Source organism: Lepisma saccharinum, chromosome 27 (genome assembly GCF_977018435.1).
Source record: "Lepisma saccharinum chromosome 27, izLepSacc3.1, whole genome shotgun sequence".
NCBI lineage: Eukaryota > Metazoa > Arthropoda > Insecta > Zygentoma > Lepismatidae > Lepisma > Lepisma saccharinum.
The window spans coordinates 33,663,077-33,685,717 of NC_139255.1; the positions used below are offsets into that span (position 1 = coordinate 33,663,077).

General features: G+C 40.5%; 1 protein-coding gene across 2 annotated transcripts in view; it reads right to left on the minus strand.

The window, feature by feature from the left end:
* The window catches only part of LOC145980038 (oxidative stress-induced growth inhibitor 1-like), a 175,061-nt gene that overhangs the window by 43,195 nt on the left and 109,225 nt on the right, over positions 1-22,641 (minus strand). Inside the window, exon 1 of one of the 2 annotated variants that reach the window (XM_083113015.1) lies at positions 9,887-9,989. The exons of the other annotated variant lie outside the window; for it this stretch is intronic. The gene's annotated coding sequence lies outside the window, so the exon portion shown is untranslated. Of the gene's footprint in view, positions 1-9,886; positions 9,990-22,641 lie in introns of those variants that run through there. 2 annotated transcript variants of the gene reach the window in all.

Here is a 22,641-nt window from a genome sequence, read left to right on the forward strand (position 1 = left end):
TGATGCATTTCTAGCTCTGTATGATAGTAATGTGTACATTTGTCCCTCAATCAGATACAGAGCTTCACTCGGTCCAATAGATTTTTGTAAGCTATTGTTTAAGATTATTCAGACAAGGAAGTCTGGCCAAACTTTGTAAGGATGAGAGATAAGAAAGGAAAGCTTACATCAACAAGAGTCGGGAAATGCGTTACACAGCGACAGAAAACTGAATTCAAAATAATCTCTCCCATCAGCGTTGGGTCTGTATTTAGATTAGTTTCATATAATAGTTCAAAAGGCTGAGCTTTCTCTTAAGCAACCCTAAGGAGAGTACACATATAAACCCACTTTGCAATTCAAACTTTTACTGCTGGCGGCATTCAATGATGGATCCTAACAAACACAGAAATACATATATTTGTACTCTTCTTGAATCACTAACTAAAACAATACATTGAAATAACAATGTAAGAACGGCACATTCATTTCCTCACACAAATATTTTCTCCGAACATTCGTTGATTCAGCGTGAGTCCCACTGAATTTTTCTTTTTACGAATTGTTATTGAATTTTTCCCAAGCTTACATTAGTAATTTTCTCGTTATGCCGAAAACGTTACTATTTTTCATAGTACCAATATGTAAATCACATTAACATTCGTAGGATATGCATAAATAAAATGAACATATCTCCGTTAAAACTGTCAAGGTGGAAGGATTTCATGTGTTAATGAAAAGATAAACAAGAAGCCTTGCTGTAGATTTTTCCAGTACCATGAACTTTCTAGAATCAATTTACTATACACTTATCTTGTTTTAACCAACAGTAACACCACAGATAAATATAGAAGTACATCATTCTATTGTTTTCTAACCGCTAGTAAAAGTCGAGGTATCACGCCAAGCGAAGCCACCGAAGCGCTGAGGCTTCGCAGAATCGCAGGAGGCCGTTTTCTGGGAAACCCCATTTCTCTAAGGAGGTGGGAGTCTGGTGACGTCAGTTTTTGACCTCGACATCGGTGAAATTCAGCAGCGCCATCTCTTCTTCTGCCAGGAAGAAGAAGTGGAAGCAAAAGAGCGAGTGGCGCTCTCAGCGCCTCTCAACGTATTATTCCGAAACTTCTTGCGAGGGGCCGTTCCCAGTGGGAGGTCCGTGCACCGGTTTTCCTGCATTCGATGAACATCTGCTTATATATCTTTATCTGTGGTAACACTTACTTCAAATATTGTTGTAACAGAGTTCTGCAGCAGAGTGGTTAGTGTCAGGGGTCGGGGATTCGAATTCCATCAGGGCATGTGTGTACTTTCTGAGTGCCCTTCATCAATTTCATCATATCACCACTCATCATCATCGTCGCGATTAGCCAAAGTCGCAGAAAAGCTACGTAAAATAATCAATCAATCGAGCAAACGAAAAGGGAATGACGGACATTGATGTAGCAAACAAAGCAGGGCGTCACCACGGGAGGGCTAAAGTGTGCCGTGGTTCACCTGCCAAGAAGCAATGGCGAATTTCGTAATAAAAATGAAAGTGCAAAAATACTAAGATACCTTAAATTATTCGAACCCAGAACATCTGAAGGAGAGATTTGGTTTCATGAAGGTCTGAACCTGTCAAATGTAACTTTTGATGATTCTTTATAATTTAATATCCAAAACTCTCTATTATTTGATAGTAATTCCTTGTTTGTCACATAATAACAATTGACATGGGCGTCGTTCATAAAAAACTAGAAAAATGTCAAATCTAAGAAGAAAAACAAAGTTCAGCTAATTATTATTTAAACAGAATAACCACAAGAATAAAGCGCTGGAATCAAAAAATTAAATGTAAAATGCAAGAACCAGACCATAACTTCACCTGCTAACACCTTAATTCAAAGTATAAGTAATCGGATGTGATTTCAGAATTCAAAAATGATATTCTTATGTGAGAGGTCACGCAATGTAAACTTCATGACTAAAATTTTTCCTCGCTTTCAAATAATTTTTTTGAATGATATACAAAGGTTAATAATAAAATAACTATTATTTTCAGCATGTGAAACAATGAAACAAAAAAAACCGTCTGTGGCGACATTCACTCCTTCGGTATATCTATAGATATATATCCTTATAAGGATGATATTAATTGGTAGTAAAATAATGTATTATTAGTTTTTAATAGTTATTTCTATTATTACTTCCTTCCAATTATATATCAATGGCCTGATCCCCCCTACAAAAAGTTCTGGCGACGCCCATGCTATGTGAATATTAAAATACGTATTAATTTGAAGACATGGCCCAGCATAATCTTTGAAAGCCATTCACTGAAACGCCGGTTATGTATTGACAAGAAGCCTGTCATTTTATTTTCCATGCATGAGAGATAAAACGTCTTCACGCATGACAAAACAGGAATCGACTTCTGTTTCCCGCACCAATGTCCATCATAACCATACAACAGGAAATAGATAAAAGAACACTTACCGTCATCATTGCGCAAGCAATGAGACGGTGTGGAGACGGATGGCCTCCTCGCGGAGAGCTACATTCCATGCGGTTCTTCCACGGTCCCAGGGCTTCAACTGATTGTTGCCACGTAACAGTGAACTAAGCAGTTCTCATTGTTGGAAAGTAACATGGAAATTCATATCGGAACACTGAACAGTTCGGCCATTTTTAAACCGGATAAACTATTATTTAACTTGCAGAACCTTCCGTAGCATCTTTGGCACAATCCTGCCGAATTTTACGAATTGACCGATTATAGATATTACCAAGCTTCTGGTAGAACTTAGTGCAGCAACAAACACACATTCGTCTCCTAAGTCTTAACGAAGGCATATCCTCCTGGCAGAAATAGACTCGTCTGGATACATTCATGCTCATTTTAATCACATTTTAAGAACATTTAAAGCACACTTTTCTTGTGCATGTTGCTTCATATCGCTCTCTGCTCAAATTATGTTGCATTTTCCGAACTAGTGCAGTTTGAAGCAATCATATATACGCATTGTCAGACGATTTGCAAACCAGACTCCCGGTCCGTGCGAGAACGAACTTCACGCATCGCACGAAACTCGACCTCTTCACAATCTTCACAAACATATCCGTCTCTCCGAAGCAACTCAAAACACGACAAAGCCGGAAACAGGTTTGCCATCTGCGGTAAGGAGAGGGAGAAAAGTCTAGACATTTCCTGAACACACCTCGCTTGCTGACTCATGAAACAGGTGAACGAAAGTTCACACCAGTGGCGTATGCTGAATCTAAGACCCAGACTAGCTCACTATGACACCTGGTTCTAGGCTATGGAGGAAGGTAGAAGACTCTGCTCATTCTTGACGTCTTCAACGTCAACTTATAAAAATTCAGGTTCCAAACTTATAATAATTCAGGGTGCCAACTCCTAGGAATTCAGGTTGCCAACTCCTAGGAATTCGGGTTGCCAACTCTTAAGTATTCAGGTTGCCAACTCTTAAGTATTCAGGTTGCCAACTCTTAAGTATTCAGGTTGCCAACTCTTAAGTATTCAGGTTGCCAACTCTTAAGTATTCAGGTTGCCAACTCTTAAGTATTCAGGTTGCCAACTCTTAAGTATTCAGAATCGACTCTTCTTCAGGATTTTACTTTCTAGACTTCAGGCTTCGCAGATAGCGTAGCTAGCCTGGAATATAGACTCCTGATTCACACCTTACTTAATAGTCTGTGGAGCAACGCTGCATACAACAGTAGAGAAGGAGAGAAAGCTAAGTAGTTGGCGGAGCTAAGTAGTTCGCGCTGCTGCAAACGGCTGGTAGCTGCAGTAGCATTTCGTCTCTTTGCACTCACTTCCCTTACACACGTTCATTGGTCAAGCCCTCTCAGGTCACTACTTGACCAGAGGACTTGTTTTCAATCGCTTGCTTGCTCCACGGACTCCTGGGACAGATGTACAGAGTGATTCATAATTCCCTCCGGTGTTTTGAAAGTTTTTGGTACAATAACTCTAACACGTACAGCAAAAAGGTGCATATCAGTACATAAAGAATCTTCCGTCTTACAGCTGTTCGATATTTCGTATACTAAATCTACGTTGTACCGTCACAACCGAATTAACGAATTTTATGACTCAGAAAGCTTTGTGCTCACCAGTGCACGGCTATAATTACGTGATGAGGCTATTACGAGTGCAAACTTTGAGAGATTCTTTATATACTGATATGCACTTTTTTGCTGTATGTTTTAAAGTTCTATAAACGTTTGAAACCCCGGAGGGAATTATAAATCACCCTGTATATGACTCGAACCTAACCTTTCCGTGACCAATTTTTAGGTTTTTCTCCCTTGCTTCTGATGGCACCCTTGATTACATTACGTCATTCATTACAAAATCATCATTTTACGTAATTAAATCGGTTGGTTTTGAGTCCTAAAGATGGCACATGTTTAAAGAGGAAGTACCATTTCCCCCTTTTAAAAGAACAAAGACTGCGGGTCTATGACGTCATCTTTTACGTAGAAACAACTAACTTCTCTTCACGCAAATATGGGACACTACTCCTGCTGATGTTAATTATTATTACCACTGCTATTGCAAGACTGCTTTTAGTTAACTTGTGTGTTCATCGTCATTAGCCTGGATAATATTTTTACCAACTGTGTTGATTCTAACATAATTCAAGCAAAACAAAACCTTTAAACTTCTTCTAATACACGTAAAACTTGAAGTCATAATTTCGGCATACAATGTGGATCTGATGCCTCCTGAACAAAATAACAGATATTTAGGTTAAGTAAGGCAATTGCAACGCTCACAGGTTTTTCTGTTATTTACCTTCGCTTTTCTGCCACTTCTTGGCTAATCGTGACGATGAGGAATTAGTGATGATATGATGAAATTGCTGACACACAGGACACCGATACCCATGCCGGGATTCGAACTCGGAACCCTTGGTCTCTTAGTGCGCCGTGCGGAGGTCGACACAGAATATTTCTACGTGCAAGCATGAGTTTCACGCAAATTTATTTCCAAAGCGAAATTCAAGCTTGACTCGTATCCGCATTGCCGGTTATAAGGAAAAACCTATGACTCGTGGTTGAGCAACGGCGTGTGCTAAATCAACATAGGAAACAATAGACGTCGTGAAGGAGAGGGGGGAGTGGGGGCGGTCGAACTGGTCACTTAATTCCTGCAAATGAGCATCGTCCATTACAATTGAGAAAAACTTTCAAATCTTATTCTTTTGATATCCATAACGGGGGGAAAAAAAACAATTACTTAGTATAATAAAATGTATCTACATAAATTAGTTCGAAAATTTGAGTGTGAAATGCAGGAAAGGCTTTGAACTTCATGTTTCCATATGCTACCACTCAATCTAAGGAATAAATGGTTATATAAATTTTACAAATTCAAAGAAATTGATTTTTTTAGGTGAGAATTAACACAAAGTAATGTTCATGACGAAAATTTCCCCCCAAATCTTGAAACATTTGTCTTGAACAAGATGTGCAAATGTTGATAAACTAAAATAGCAGTGCATTTCAGTATATTAATGGTGTGAAATGAGAAACAAAACCAGTTGTGTTGGGTTGTGCTAGATAACTACTAATTTAGTGTAATGACCCCCCCCCCCCCAAAGTAATATTTTTTTGCAGAATACTAATTTCGGAGAAGAGAGAGGGATTTTTTTGCCGGGTCATAATTTGAAGTTTTGTGACTGGTGCTATGATAAACTGTGGTGTAACCAATATTGGTCACGTGCAATGTCTGATGGGTTTGAGAACAGAGGTTATAATATGGGATAAGTGTAGTTTGGGGGCATATAATATTGGTTGGCAACACTAGCAGTCAAGAATTTTGTCAATAGGTTCAGATGACATGTGCTTAAGTGTTGACTATTTACATGAAAAATCATATAATTTTGCACCGAAATAGCACTTCCTGAGTTCCGCCTGGCTGATAAGGTTTGACTTGATTCCGCTCCATACCAGCTGTACCGCGCAATCGCGAGAGTTCCCTGTAGACTTGCACACCGACATTAAACCAACATTTTCCGTCAAAAGTAACATTTCAGAGCAAGATTATGATTTATGATTTGCACTATTATTATATTGGAAACCGGTGTAATATATTGAATTTGATTTGCTGTTTAAAGTAAATTTTATGCACAGATAGGATAGGCTAATCGGAGGTGTACGTACAGTTTAAAATGGGATCCGAACCAGTGGCGAAGCGTCCTATGAGGCCAGGAGGCCGGGCCTACCCACGCCATTACTCTTTTAAATGTGTATTTACTTATTTCGTCAAAACACATGCAATGCAATGGAAAAGTTTGGAATTTTCATTTATGATAATTACAAAAAGATTCTAACCCTGTCCAGTCAGTATACGAACTTTCCACGGAGTGAGGCACATTTGCTGGGGCCTCTTCTCTTCACATTCCGTCCTACGGTGGTATATGCGGGAAGCCTAATCTTACGAGTACTGTACGTATGCTTATAACGCGCTCCTGAGGCCGGCCTCCCGGTGTTACCCACTAGGACGAACAGCATATCAGCAACACTGCATTTCCGCCAGGGTTGGAAATTTGTGGTGTACCGGCATTTTTTATAAACATTAGCCTGTGTTCGTGCAGAGAGACTTCTATTTCATTGTACATTCTCCATATTTTGTACGAAACTTAGGTTTTCCTTCCTTTCATCGACAAGTGTAAGTGAAATTGAAAATTACGGAGTACTGTAGTTCTGACTTCGTTTTCTGGTCAGAGTGCTGATGGTCTTGTCGATTCACCCAACACCGTAGCGTAAACAGAAAGTCCAAAGAACTTATATTTGTAAAGTAAGTCTTCATACCAAATTACGTAAATTAAAATGATAGTTACGCTTTATATTTACAAAGTAGTTTTACTTTCACTGGGAATAGAATAATTTATTTTTATCGTAAACGGGGATTCCCCTCTCGTTCACCCTCTGGGAAAACTTGCCTCCTGCTCACGACGCTAGAAGGGAGCTTGGCGCTTGGCTCGGAGCACGAGGTTCGTGGCGGTAGAGCTTTGTTTTTGATTGGTGTCGTGTGCAGCGATGAGATTTATGCAAGAAGTGCTGGACTGAAATGCAAGAACAAGAACAATCGAGTTCTTAATTGAGTGAAGAAGTAATCATCGGTAAGGTAGGACCCACTTTTGGTCTTTCATGTTTCCTTCTTATAACAATCATTTCTAAAATGTTTTCAAGTATATTTTCCTTTGCAAGTGGCAGTGGCAAGTGACAGCAAAATATTTTTAAAAATTCAAAGTTGTTGAAACGTTATTTAATGCGTTAACACTGTCGTTGAATAAATATTACAAGCAGATATTTTTTTTATGCAGCCGACACAAGCGAAGAGGTAGGCAGTTTCGTTTACCCTGAAGGGATAACAAGAGAAGAGGGCGGCCAAATAAAGTACAATGCAAGGGAAGACTTTTTTTGGGTTTAGGACAAAGAGGGTTATGGGGTTATTGCGCGGGCCATGTCTGTTTCAGGTCTGGCGGAACATGCCAGTGTTGTCACATTGGATTGGCAGAAAAGAACTAAATTGCGCCTAAAATTGGGATTCTATTCTCTCAAGCAACTACATTTATTATAACCTGTTTATATGTTACATAGTAACCTGTCGTGTTGCCGGGTCCCAAACAAGGATCCTATGTTCTGTTATCACGTAAGGGTGTCTACTAACACAAGGGGTAGAACAAACTAGGATGCGAAGTATACACACTGAATGAGAGAGGTCACCTTTACTTATGTTTTTTTCTTGAAAGCCCCGTAGTCGTCATCCTAACACGTTACGAAGCCAGGTGACCTAATTGTGGTCATGTCAATGTTTCCTGGTCATCTTTAATTCATTCTCCATACATTCTCATCGTCACGATTAGCATAGATCAGAACAAATGAGACGAAAATATTCAAAATTTAAATTATGTTTACTTGCACATACAGGTGTCAGAAATTCATTTATCTAGAAAGCCAAGACTGGAATTAACTACAACCATTCCTTTAGTTAGACAACAGATAACAATGGTGTTTTCCTCGGTGCGAGGAAGTCTTGCTACAAAAACTAAGTTGGCAGCAATAGAACATACCAAACTGACAGTCGCTGAAAGTGCGGAATTCTGTCGTCTGCTCACGGCACAAACGTCAGACTAACCCGAAAATTATGGGGTTCTTCTAGCCCTTTTCACCTCAATTGCAAAATAAATAAATAAATTTAGAAAAAAGTGATGAAGAATTGACAACAGGGCTCGAGCACTATTCGTTGGATTTTCGCGATGTCTCATGATTGGTAGTTCTTTCTGGAGGTGTGTGCATAAATCAGGGGTTGAAAAAATACAAACAAATAAAAAAAACAGAAGTGAACAAAAATCTAGATCGATGACATCTGGTGGGTGGGGGAGAACGTCTAAGACACAATTACCGTGCTGATGGCCGGTAACAACACTTTTGAAAACGTCATGCCACTGCCAAGTAAAGAAGCGGTCTGGAGAGACATTGAACCACTCTCCATGACATAGCCCCCCCCCCCTCCCTTTCTTTTGACAGATTTAAGCAACTAATGGAAATTATCGCACTTCTGTGCCTACCCTGCTAGGAACTCTACGCTTCGCCACTGATCCGAACCATTGTGCAATGTGAGTCTACCGAGACGTAATCTCTTGAATTCATCTTGTTGTCGCCTTGTAATAACGGGGTCCCGGGTTCGATACCCAATGGAGGCACACTGAGGGTAGGATCCCACTTTAAACTTGAGTTAAGTGTTTGAAGTCCACTTTATGCACAGTAAGGCTAATCGGGACTGGACCTACAGTTTAAAGTGGGATCGGAATCACTATGTGCCTCCACCGGGTATCGAATCCGGAACTCCGTTATTACAAGGCGACGACGCTATCACTGCGACATCGGGGAAGCCCCACGGTAGCCTTGACCCTCTGTACCCCTAGAGAAAGTGAAATATCTTGCATGGTTTATGAAGATATTGTTGTTTATGAATGTTCTCAGTTGATTTTTAGCTCTCAAAAATGTGTTATTCTGAAGTAAAGTTCGTCTGTTACTTTACTGTGAAGCAGAACAGCCCGAAGGCTTTGCGCAGGTGAATATAGCACCCAAAATGACTTTCCACAGCACCAGCTCTAATTTTACGTAGTTACGTTAGGATTGCTAGGTTTGGCACTGTTAGTTATTCTCAGCGTGTTCTTTCGCTATTTTAGTGTATATACAAACAGATTTTACTAAGAAAAGCGGCGAAAGTACTCCGAAATTGCAGGTTTTAACTTACGTGGGCCATTGTTTGGGATCAAATATCTGTTATTTGTGCTTTCCTAACGCTGGAACCACTTTTACATTACATAAAACATTGAAATTTGTCGATTAAATAAAAATTGGACGTCATTCTTGAGGGGGTGCAGTGGGTAAACGGCCCCGCCCCACTTTAAATTGTAGGTCCAGTCCCGATTAGCCTATCGGCGCATAAAGTGGATTTAAACTGACAAACTATTGATATCATCTGCACAGGGGAGCAACATGAATCATCCTTCCATGCATCATAATATTAATTCACCAACAAAGCACCCTTGCTTCTTTTTAATGTTATTTACCTATTTCAATAAGCCCTCCGCCACTAATCACGATAACAAATATATAATAAGATTAATAACATAATATTAATATGATGACAAATTATTGGGTGGGGTCGGGTCCCACGGCCCCATATATTTTTTATTACAGGGCCCGCACTTCAATGTTCAAGATTTCGTGGGATATTCTCAGTTGCCGGTCCGTATACCGGTCAGGCGCGTACCCAAAAATGACAGTCCAAATGAGGTAACCCAAAATTTCGTCTAAAACAAAATTAAACAACAGTTCTCTGCCAACTTGGCTAAAGTAAGAAATCGGAAACGCTCACCTGCCTCAAGAAATCTTGACACCCACGTACGCACGCACTAACACCTGATGGACAACACACGCACTTGCACAACACGCTGAAAGCAATCTGAGACTCGGCAGACGACACGGTTCATTGAAAACGATAGCGACAGGAGCGCCATTCACGCGCCTGCTCGCAACTCCATGCGAACAATGTTGCCAACTAACTTTCTGCAATATCCCTAAAATTTGAAGGCATGAAAATATCTATGGTAGTGATAACTCGGTAGTAACGCACATCAAGTCACTTTAACATCACTTTTAGTGACTAACCTTGAGTAAGTACTTTCGCCAAAGTAAAATTTATAAAACATACAGAAAGAATATGAAAAGTACCCCTTACAGTATACAACAAACAGGGGTTTGTCAATAAATCTCCACCTGGGGAGAGGAGGCAAATTGACCAAAATTTGGACCTTTGCAAACGTTTAGAGGGATGAGGAAATTTGCATGAGGGTTAGATAAATCAATATCTGGGTCAAATTTCTGTGAAGTTTCAGTGCCTGTATGGACGTCCGCAGGATTTTTGCCAGAGGGGGGGAGTGTGGCATATTCCCCCATAATAGTAATGCACCCTCAAAAAAACACTGCTTCAGTCTGAAATTATCATGTTCCTTTAACGCTCTTATAAAAAAATTAACATGAATTCCTGTGACTGAAATGAAATTGTGTGTGAAATATATACTTCTTCTTGTGGACATTCATTTTTCAGGGGGGGCATGGCTTTGCCTTGTTAGTTATCTTGTGATAATATTTACACGTAATTTAGAAATACTTAGTACAAGGTGATTATAATTAAAGTGACGGTGTTCAGAGTGGTACAGCACGGGCTGTAATGAGAGTAGCAGTCTGAAACTTCGTAGATATGCTAATGAAGCAATGCGCTCGCGAATTATGCAAAAAAAAAAAATAGTTCCAATTCTCGCCACCAGGGTAAAAAATGGCGCTGTAAGCAGTCAAAACGTGGTATAGTTACAGGAAAAACACTATAAATCGCAGAAAACAATACTCTTTGTAATAAAATATCGCTACAATTTCACTATTCGAATTACATGAACATTACTAAAAGAAAAAGCAACAAGCGTCACCAATGACAACCAGGGAGCTCACACAATGGTTAGGCAATGTCACCGACTTTGACGTCAGAGTTACGGAAAATTCCACGTTTCGACTGCTTACAGCGCCATTTTTTACCCTGGTGGCGAGAATTGGAACTTTTTTTTTTTTTTTTTTTTTGCATAATTCGCGAGCGCATTGCTTCATTATCATATCTACGAAGTTTCAGACTGCTACTCTCATTACAGCCCGTGCTGTACCACTCTGAACACCGTCACTTTAATTATAACCACCTGGTATATTTACATTATTAGAAAACTCAAACTCGTACACAAAAAGAGCTATCGAACTATAGTAACTATAGTACTACCACAGTTAAGGATACTATATATATATATATATATATATATATATATATATATATATATATATATCCTTATCTGTGGTACTACCGAATATTTGACCAAAATTCTATTCTATTCTATCTACTACTCTTGTCTCGGTTCGGTGAGATTAGTCATTCGCAGAATGGTGTCTGTCTTTAAGGCTTCATACATTTCCATAGGGAAATCATTGATGGCTGCACTTGCTTTATTTTACTTCGCTTTTTAGCCACTTTTAGCTAAATTCCGAAGATTAGGATGAGTAGGCTAATGATATGTTGAAATTGATGAATGGACACTCACAAACATCCATGCCCAGGCCGGGATTCGAACCCGGAATCCCTGGCGCCGTACCGCGATGTGCTAACCACTTCGCCACGGGGGCCGGCAGGACCATTAACGAACACGGGTGATTTTTCAATTGTGTTTGTTATATACTAGTTAAGCGTATATGCTTTTCAATTCCATTTGCTTTGAGGGGGATGATAACATCCCTGGCAGGGATAAAGATATTTTTCTCTTTGCCAGGGACAACATTTGTTGTGGTGGGGGAATCCCCGGCACCCCCGTTAATTCGCACGCTGTATTTTACACATTTGCTAACTTACGTTACTTAAAACAACATATTTCGGTATTTTTTCCCTATCTTTATCCATTTTCCTATATTTTCGATCTCTGAAATATGATGAAGAAAATTTGTAGCTCATGTGATGTCATATTTTCTAATCAATGAGATGCATAGTGCTTACGGCCACCTAAAATTGACTGCCAAGTCGAAAGACAGGCTGAAGACCAAAAAAAATACGGGATCTGTTGTTATTTATAGAAAGATGCTGGAGTTACTCCCTCCCCCCCCCCTTTCTGGTTACGTATTTTCGTTTCGCTTTTAGGTTTAGGCAAAGCACATAGAAACTTGGCATCGGTGGACAAGAAAGCTACTTTCCTGTACAAGTTACATAATATGTTCCCTTGTACAGTGGGATCCATGAGTATTACCGTGCAAATTGTCCATCACCATGTTCGTCCACTTTATTTGAACCAATAAGAGCTTCAAGAATTAAAAGAAAACTCAAAACAAGCTGTTGACAACTTCTGCACCAGCATACATAAAAATCCATCGCTTATAAACATATAGGATGCAAGAGAAAAGTTAATGAAAATAGTCATGGACAATTTGCACGGTAATACTCATGGATCCCACTGTACAAAAGTACCAAAGTAGCTATGTTTCATTCGATTGTTCTCTTCGTAGATGCTTTTTACTTAGAATTTGTTTCGATTGATTGAATTGGTGCACAGTAAGGCTAATCGGGACTGGGCCTACAGTTTAAAGTGGGATCCGAACCACTACGTGCCTCCAGCGGGTATCGAACTCGGGACAATTTGTTTCGAGAGTTACAAAGAGCTCGCTTACATATTTTCATATTCTATAATAATTTGCGATGTGAAAAGTAATTAATAGTTGACAAAATTGGTTTCTTATACATGTACACGTTACTGTGCTTTTCGAGTTTATAAATTTACAAATTTTAATTTGAACAACTTATGTCCTTAAAATTTGCCTTTTGATTATACATATTTTTTATGTTCATATTTTGAACTTTAATATTACATAAAAATCCGGGGTCTACACTGTGTCACCAAGCCGACTTGTTAAAAAAAATCTATGAGTAGTGAAATGTTAATAAGGTTGGCAACCCTGTACCCTGCGGAGCTGTACCAGGAGTAGTATGCGTTGCGCACGCTAGCGTCATCATCCCACGTGACGCCTAGCAAATGAAAACGCCTCTCTAGCCTTTCATGCGAAGATTTTTTCATTTTTCTTCCTGCTTGCAACGAGGGAAACAAAACTGATGTCTCCACATGACACAACTGCACGCATTGTAGTTTTTTGCCTCTTGCACGTGATCGATTGCGGAAGTTCAAGGTCGCACAAAGCAAACACTTGAATGTTTCTTGCTTATCTTAACTCGTCTTCGATATATCTTCGCAAAGTGAACATAAAAATATTACGAGCCTCACTTGTCCTGAAGTTACTATCTCTCTAGGTTAATAGATTTGTCCTTGTGTGAACTTCTCTAAGTACTTAATCTTATAGGCTATATAGTATATACATACATATCTGTTTTCGTGTATTTCATCCGCTTTTATTAATTTAGCTTCCTACTTTACGACTTCCGTTTGTTTACACTAAAATTGAGTTTATTTATAAATCCGATTAATCAGTTACAATTACTTTCAATTTTAAAAATTGACTCGACAAAAACATTTTTCCGCTGATATAATCAATATTGAATAACGTACAGATGCGTATGGTTTAACACTAAGACAATAATTCTATTCATCACATTATTCAGTATTTCTTTTATGTTTTTTGAGTCATATTCAATGTAATTTTCAATAGGGACAAGGTGGATACATAAAGGTGAATCATCAGGTGTAGTGAACGGCATTGGGTCACAAGAAATGACGTCAAGTTTGAGAATTATTTGCATTTTTGTTACTTTTACTTTTGGCTAATCGCGATGAAAGGGATGATTCGATGGAATTGATAACGGGACATACAGGTCGGGTAGGGTTATTGTTATTATTTAGAACAAAATACCGGAGAAATCCAAAAACAAACAATAATACTAGAAGACATGTTCATTTATTCTTCTTATCCAAAGAAAGTATAATCCTCTAAATTATAATAACATACACATTTGACTTATTTGGTTTCAATTACCATTTATCAGTGTTAAGAAAAAAATATTTTTTCTACTCATGGTTCTCAAAATCGACGTCATTTCTCGAGAACCAATGCCCGTTCTCAGTACCGACGATGATTTGCCTTTTCTACACCCACCTTGGGCGTCAAAGGACGCTTCAGAACTTTCGTCCCATACCAATTAAATATACATATGACATACATAACATATATATATATATATATATATATATATATATATATATATATATAACATACACAATACATATATAATACGTATATTGATCATCAGATACGAGTATCATGGAAAGTTTCCTTACACGTAAGGTGTGAACAAATACCTCTGGACAAAACTTATGTACAAGATATACCATATTTGCTGGCATAGAAGGTGCACTTTCTTCCTCAAAAATAGGTCTGAAAAACAGGATGCGTCTTATACACCGATACTCAGTTTTCGATTACATTGATTTCTGGAAATATTTCTGTTCCGAGTTAGACGATTTCTTTCTTGCTTCCTTGCTGTGTGTGACAAAGAAGATTAAAATGTATTCTTTCCTAGTTAGATTAGGTATGTTATTTGTTGAAAGTAAACCTACTTATTACTTTATTTTTTGAAATACTGAAAACTAATTTTAAATTCAATGATAAAGCTTTTCCCTCAAAAATGTGTTCAAGAAAGATGGTGAGTCTTATACACCGGCAATATGGTATTTGTCTGTCACTTTTCCCCATCAAAAACCTATAGTACGCATTAATATAATTAATATTATATTATTATATTATTTAAATATAATAATAATATAAAATGGAATATGTAACGAGTATATGATTTAAGGGTTGAGGGGAGGGGGTTAGCCTGCAATTTCAACGTGCGGACATCTCTGCTGGCATTAGACTTATCAACACTTATGCTGTTGTCAGTGTAGGGAAGTATATACACACTGAAGTTAAAATGCACCAATGAGTTTCAGAATGAATATATCAAGGCAACACTTTCACCATTCAAACTGTCTTTACTATAAAAGTGTAACGCATCAGCACAACTTGGAAGTCAATTGTATTCATACAAGATTATGTTTTGTATCTTCGGTGAAAGTTATTAATAATAATTATGTTAACAAAGTGACGATTGGGTTCATAAAATGCAGCATCCCCGTCAATTTAGAAATTAGCTTTCTATGTTTCTCTTTTATGTTCGAAAAAGCATTTTTAGTCTAGTCTACATGTCATGACTCGATACATGCTCGTAATGATATATTAATAGCACTGAACAGAAGATCTTCATATGTGGTATTGTCTAGACTTGTTTAGGTATTTCAGTTACATATTTGGGTGTATATATGGGAGCTCTTTACGATTTTATTTGGACTATTGTTCTGTCATATCCTTCTCGTATCTCTCTTTTGAGTACTGTCCTCTTTTTTCATTGTTCGTATATCGTTCTCTGTGAGTACTTAATCTCTTCTTTTATCATATTCTATCATTTTCCTCTCATGTTCTGCTTTAGCCCCTTCTTTCTTTGTGTGTGTGCGTGTGCATGGGCGTCGCCAAAAAAATTGTAGGGGGGGCCCATTTTTAAAAGTTTAATAGCAGAATTAATAAGAATGCTAATTATTAGTATTGTGTTATGATTATTATTATCCTATTATTCACATACGCTAATATAATAAACCAATTTTAATCCTATTGCTGTTATTGCATTCTTGGAGACATCCAACTAGATCCAACACTACTGTGTTTTATTATATTTTTACACTTCGAACAGTTTATGTACTGAAATGCATAATTCTTATATTGCGTTATTAAATTTTACATACTTGGTTCAAAAACAACCTTTAAAAGCCAGGGGAAAATATTTATCAGTTTTCGTAAGTTGCAACGATACAAATTTTCAGACCTGTTCGACCACCTCTCCCGATGCCTATGTGCGTGTGTGTGTGTGTGTGTGTGTGTATCTTTTGTTTCTTAATTTATTTGCGTGTCTGTCTAGTTTCCTTCCTTTCTATCATATCTCTTTCTGCCTGCCTTGTTTCTCCATTTATCTTGCATTCTTCCTGTCTCTGTCTTTTTCACCATTGTCCTTACCTTTTGTATTTTGTTTATCTTCTTCCCCTTCTCTCTCGTATGCGAGTGTTTATTTTCCTTCCTTTCACTATCTTATCTAATTATATTTATTCCCCCTTTTCTCTCTGTATTGTTTGTTTATTAATCTTCCTTCCGTTCTCCCTCTGTCTTGTTCATTTCTCTCCCTCGCCTCTCTCTTGTTTTTTATTTGTCTTCCTTCCGTTCTCCCTCTGTCTTCTTCATTTCTCTCCCTCGCCTCTCTCTCGTTTTTTTATTTGTCTTCCTTCCGTTCTCCCTCTGTCTTGTTCATTTCTCTTCCTCGCCTCTCTCTCGTTTTTTATTTGTCTTCCTTCCGTTCTCCCTCTGTCTTGTTCATTTATCTTCCTCGCCTCTCTCTTGCTTTTTTATTTGTCTTCCTTCCGTTCTCCCTCTGTCTTGTTCACTTCTCTTCCTCGCCTCTCTCTTGTTTTTTATTTGTCTTCCTTCCGTTCTCCCTCTGTCTTGTTCATTTCTCTTCCTCGCCTCTCTCTCGTTTTTTATTTGTCTTCCTTCCGTTCTCCCTCTGTCTTCTTCATTTCTCTTCCTCGCCACTCTCTCGTTTTTTATGTCTTCCTTCCGTTCTCCCTCTGTCTTCTTCATTTCTCTTTCTCGCCTCTCTCTCTTGTTTTTTTATTTGTCTTCCTTCCGTCTCCCTCTGTTTTGTTTATTTCTCTTCCTCGCCTATCTCTCTTGCAGACTTGTATCTGTCTTTCTGTCTTTCCTTCTCTCTTCTATCTATTCCCATTCTCTGTCACTTCTTTCATATAACTTTTCTGTCTGCAAGAAAACACTCTTCGGTTGACACGTAAACAAGATTTCAATATATCCATCACATTTAAAGGCATAACTTTTCGATTCTGACCCCTTTAGATAAAGATTACGTTATTGCTTTCCTTTCACACGGAAATAAATATACATTTCTGTTGCGGAAATAAGTTTCATCCTGTCTACTTAGAGGAAACCTGTGTCGTAATATTTTTGAAAACGAGTCTGGTAATACCATGACGTACGTACATAAGCTTGCTTCGACTTCTTTAAGATTTTGTGTTTGCCACAAAACACTTTTTTCTTCTCTACTCAGGGCAGTGTTGCCACGTAAAGGTAATTTTTTCTCTCGGCACAAGAAAATTGAGACAATTTTATGCGAAAAGGGAAATTTCATAAAAATATCAAAATTATGGGAAAATTTAAAGATATTTTATAATTTGAAGATAAATTAAAACTCATTAGTGTGAAATATATGTTCTTTATGTCACATAATTTATTCCCTCTCCAAAATGAACCACAATTAAAATTTTATAAAGGCTTGGGCACAACAAGTACCTTCTCGTCATGATCTAACGTTGAAAAAATACTGAATTGCAATAACTCAGCTGGAACATATTTTTATTAAGTATTAATTTTTCGCAACTTGTACAATTGTTATATTAATAATCCTCATTGCCTATTATTCCCTTCTTATTTTCTCATGCGGCCCATCCTAATATTTCTATGAAGTTATATTTTATATGAGTCATTGATTGAGTTAATTTATTTGACTTCGCTTTTTTGCCACTTTAGACTAATCACGAGAATGAGGATCAATAGTGATAAGCAGTGGCGCATATTTGGTGGGGCGAGAACTGCCCCCCCTTTTTTCGCCACTTTTGCTCCTTCCCCGCACTATGCTAAACCTTATCTACAAAGGGAAATATACTGTCCTTGCCCCCGCAGATTTGGCACCTTGCCCCCCTTTTTTGGAACCCAATCGCCGCCACTGGTGATGAATGACGGGTACATTCACAGATATGGACAGCACACAACAAAAGCCCTACGAAGGATTATATTTGGTGTGAATCCAGACGCCAGAGCCTCGTTAGTCTGCAAAAAACAGTCCAGAGTGTACTACGTAGAACAGAAGTTGATATTTGGGTGTTTCTAGAAAGTCATGAGTCAATGAAAATAGTAACAATTCTACGACAATGTAGTTCGCACAATTTTGTGTTGATAATTTCAGTGTTTCCAAGTTGAAGGGAAAATTTGGATGAAAAGGGAAATTGTGCTTTCCGATTGTGGCAACACTGCTTCAGGGTCGATGTTTATTGATACTACAGCTTCTTTGCGCTCGGCAAGGAAAAAACAAACTCGGTCAAGAGCGAGACGTTTTACCGAAATTGAGAGCCCCAAAATAGCAGCCAATGAGCCTAGAAAATGCGTCGAACGGCGGGGAAAGAGACGAGCAGACTCTCCTTTGCCAAAAAATCTAGGTCAAGGTCTTTCCCCTTGTCTCTGGGCCTGCATTCAAGGTCTTTGCTCTGCGTACTATTTTGACGTGGACTGCGGAAATGCGAATTCTACATTCCTTGGTATATTTTAACATCAGGAGCGGTGCTGGTAGGCGACAGGATATTTGCATCCATGCATTTTTTCGTACATATCTGCAGCCCCCCACACAGACATACATACATTATATATATGGAGAGAGGTTGGGATTCCAATCCCATGCATATATATATACATATACATATACATATATACATACAGGGTGATTCTAAAGGTATAGTACAAACGAAAACCACAGATACCTCCCATGAAATAGAGACGAAAGTTCCCCTTCCACTTTGCCGAGAGATGCCTCCGTGAGGAGCTAGACAACGCCGAAAACTTGTGAAAATGAACTTCACACCTCTGTACAGCCAGTACCAGTGAAGATAGAAAGGCGGAACAAACGAAGTCAAAAGGAACACCAAAGTCGCCCATCCGAAAAACACTAGGCGGCAGCTGCGCAACGCATGCGCATGGGGTTCCACAAACGAAATAGGAGTGTCCCGCAAGACAAGTGAAGGGAAAGGGTAGCGATCGACAACGGTAGGGAGAAAAGAAGCAATGAAGCATGAAGTAACAATTGCACAGCGGGAAACAAACACATGCAGCGCGTGGGGAGTCCCCAAACACAGTGGGGAGACACCGCAGCAAGAACAAAGCACGGTGCAACAAAAGAGAAAGAGGACCGGACGGGGAATGGTACCTGTCAAGGAGACAACAAATGCGGGACGAGGGATTCCCCGTAGCAGCACCGAGGGGATGTCACACAGAGGTCGTGCGCCAGCAGGACAAACTCAGCAACTACGGGCACAGGAGGTTTATTGCCACGCAAAGGTGCACTTACAGATAGGAATAGTACGTAGTACGTAGTCGTACCCCGGACTGACGTTGTTACAAAAGTTGCCCAAATTGACGACCACCACATTCAATGCAGGCATTGCAACGTCGCAGGAAATTCTGGCGAACCCTATCAAAAATCCCTGGCATGGTACACACCTCGGCCAATGCTGCAAGTATCCGCGCTACCAATGTTTCCTTGTCAGGCACCGGGGTCTCGTAGACGAGTGTTTTCACATGGCCCCACAAGAAGAAATCCATTGGTGTGAGGTCAGGCGAACGGGCGGGCCAGGGGACGGGGCCCTCTCTGCCGATCCAGCGCTGTGGGTAGGTACGGTGCAAAAGGGTTCGCACTATGCCATCAAAATGTGCAGGCGCTCCATCCAATTGAAACCACATACGATGTCGCACGTTGAGGGGTACATCTTCTAGCAGCTCTGGAAGGACTGATGCAAGAAAGGTGCGATAGAGGCGGCCATTTAAACATGGTGGCAGCAGGTATGGACCGATAATCTGTTCATCGATGATACCTGCCCAGATATTCACTGCAAACTGGGTCTGATGGTGCACCTCGACTGCTGCATGTGGATTTTCATAATCCCACACATGGCTGTTTAGGCAATTGAAGATGCCCTCACGGGTGAATGTTGCCTCGTCCGTGAAAAGCACATGGCGCAAAAAACGGGGATCGTCGGTACAAAACTGCAACAGTCGTTGAGAGAATTCCACACGTCGTGGGTAATCCCCAGCCTGCAACGCGTGGACTCGCTGTGGATGATAGGGATACAGCAGATCATCATGAAGGACACGCCACACTGTCGACTGTGATACTCCCACTGCATGTGCAATGCTACGGGTGCTAGTGGACGGTGTGTCGTCCACGCGAGCAAGTACGTCCTCCTCGACCGCCGCGGTGCGCACATGTCTTGGGTGACCGACATGATGGCCTGCACGTAACACACCCGATTCACCAAGGGTACGGTGCACGTTCGAAAACAACCTGCTGTCGACCTCGTCCATTAGTGTCGTCCACCGTACGGAGTGGTGGGGTCCGTACGACACTCCAGCAGCTTTTCGGCCGCTCCCACCCAGTGATGTGTCTCCGGCTTCATTTCTAAGAGGCTGATTGGGCCCCATCACGACGTTTGTTACAACGTCAGTACGGGGTACGTGGTCCTATCTGTACGTGCACCTTTCATTAGCAATAACCTCCTGTGCCCGTAGTTGCTGTGTTTGTCCTGCTGGCGCACGACCTCTGTGTGACATCCCCTCGGTGCTGCTACGGGGAATCCCTCGTCCCGCATTTGTTGTCTCCTTGGCAGGTACCATTCCCCGTCCGGTCCTCTTTCTCTTTTGTTTCACCGTGCTTTGTTCTTGCTGCGGTGTCTCCCCACTGTGTTTTGGGGACTCCCCTTGCGCTGCACCGCCAGCGCCGCCATTTCTGCCCCGAACCATGTACGCGTCTGTTGCCTGTCGAGTGTCACGGACCACTTTGCTTGCATTCTCGGTGTGTTTTTACATCCTACGTCGTCCTCCCGTGGTTCTGCAACCCCGCACTACTTTTCTCGACTGCTCTGCTTCAGTCATGGTGTTTGTTTCCCGCTGTGCAATTGTTACTTCATGCTTCATAGCTTCTTTTCTCCCTACCGTTGTCGATCGCCACCCTTTCCCTTCACTTGTCTTGCGGGACACTCCTATTTCCTTTCTGGAACCCCATGCGCATGCGTTGCGCAGCTGCCGCCTAGTGTTTTTCGGATGGGCGACTTTGGTGTTCCTTTTGACTTCGTTTGTTCCGCCTTTCTATCTTCACTGGTACTGGCTGTACAGAGGTGTGAAGTTCATTTTCACACATTTTCGGCGTTGTCTAGCTCCTCACGGAGGCATCTCTCGGCAAAGTGGAAGGGGAACTTTCGTCTCTATTTCATGGGAGGTATCTGTGGTTTTCGTTTGTACTATACCTTTAGAATCACCCTGTATATATGTACACATATATATACAGGGTGTTGCAAAATACCTGTTACAACGCTTGGGAGGTGGTTCGACAAGTAAAAACGAGGAAAAAATGTCATGTGAAAAAATGTCGAAATCGGCACCGTTTGCGAGTGACAGGCGTGCGAAAATCGCCTCACACCATGCGTAAAGTACAATAACTCAAGAAGGAAGAAAGATATCAATGTCGGAATAAAAGAATACAAACAAAATCGTGCCTGACGAATACAATGGTGCAGCAATTGAGGCCCAGTGTAAATTGCGCAAGGTGACTCTCAAAGAAAGTGGGGAATCCCGATGGAAAATATAGGAAATTTACTACTATTTTCTACATAATGTTGAGATCGGAATGTAGGCAGTAAAAAATGACGACGTATGTCCACATGTCCCACTACTGCTGGGACACCGTCCCACACTCGGGAAATAGGAAATTCACTCGAAAATGACGCTATGCCGTCAAATTACGCTCAGATTGATTTCAGCTAATTGGTACAGAAAGCTCCACTAGAGGCGCTGTGAGTGTAGGTCACCTGTTACGTATTAGTGTTGGTGGATACTACGTAGAGACTGTAGTCGACCGTTGTTTTTCCTGTCTTGTTCTGCGTCTCGCAGCGTGGAGTTTATTCTGGCGTGTGTGTATGGTTGAATTGCGCTAAGGAATACTGTACGTAGAGTACGTATTCCCGTGTTCTTTCTCGGTTTGCAACAACTGCGTGGACACCTGTGTGACATTACGTGGGTGCTAATCACGGTAGTTGTGATCCGTCACTCGGAGGGAAAGTGCCCCTGTTTCTGGGCAGTTCTCGAACAAGACAATGGTGGAGTACTCTACCCACGAGCTTGCTGATATGCATCTCGTTTATGGAGAGGCAAACCGAAACAGCCGTGAAGCACGTCGTTTGTATCACGAACGTTTTCCCAATAGGCGATTACCAGCACATGCACTCTTTCAAAGACTTGATGCTCGACTGCGTGAAACTGGATCTCTACTACCCCGTAGGTGGGATTGTGGAAGACCCCGCACTGTGCGCACTGTGCAATTTGAAGAGGACGTGTTGGACGCGATACGAGACCGTCCTGACACCAGCACACGTGTCATTGCTCGTACTCAACAAACCCACCATAGCAATGTGTTCCGCGTTCTTCGAGAGGAGGGATTGCACCCATACAAATTGCATAAGGTGCACCACATACTGCCCACGGACTTTCCCCTACGCATGGATTTCTGCCAATGGTACGTGCAACAAACTCTTTCCATTCCAGAGTTCCCAACAATAGTTTTGTGGACCGATGAGGCAATGTTCACCAGGGACGGCATGTTCAATAGCCACAACAGCCACGTCTGGGATA